Here is a 727-nt window from a genome sequence, read left to right as displayed (position 1 = left end):
ATGCCGACGGCCAGCTGCAAGCCCTGGAAAGCAACCAGGCAAAACTACCACGCCTCCAACGCCGAGTGGCTGTAAAAGATTGCAGGCACCAGAGACAAAGTTTCCCTGCTAACAGCGATGTTGTTAAATCCCTCCGTCAAAGGATGGGGACACCGTGTTTGGTGACGCCGCGCAGGGGCCCGGACACAAAGCCAGCGTCAGCGAGGGAAACAAAAGCTGGCCCTCGAAACAAGCAGGAGGAAATGGCGAGGAGGCGAGAGCCAGCCCGCAGGGCAGGCGGGCAGCGGGAGCAGGGGAGGAAGGAGGAGCAGGGACCGGTTTCCGGCATGTTTGTCAACACTGGAAGGAGGAGGAAGAGGAACGATGTTTTTTTTCCTTCCAGCTTTGTGCAGTCACACCCATCGAGTGCCTCAGAGGGAACTCCAACCCCACCGCACCCCGAGGGAAAGGGGCTTTCACAGCGGGGAGGGTGCGGTGCTGCAGGGGCCAGCGGGCACTGCATGGACCCCGCCGGAGCGGTGGGTGGTCGTGGGAACCATCCATCCCTGGGCAGAAAACCCGCCTGGTCCGTGCACCAAAGCCCCCGTCGCTGCCAGACCCGCAGCCGTGATGGCCGCCTGCGGCGGGGCCAGGGCTGCAGGGCTGCGCCCTGCTCCGCTCTGCGTTTATTCACATGGCCCAAGCGGGCAGCTCGGCCTCGCAGGAGCAGCTGACCCCGCGCTCGGCT

Source organism: Chroicocephalus ridibundus, chromosome 12 (assembly GCF_963924245.1).
Source record: "Chroicocephalus ridibundus chromosome 12, bChrRid1.1, whole genome shotgun sequence".
Classification (NCBI taxonomy): Eukaryota; Metazoa; Chordata; class Aves; order Charadriiformes; family Laridae; genus Chroicocephalus; species Chroicocephalus ridibundus.
This window is presented reverse-complemented; position numbering follows the sequence as displayed.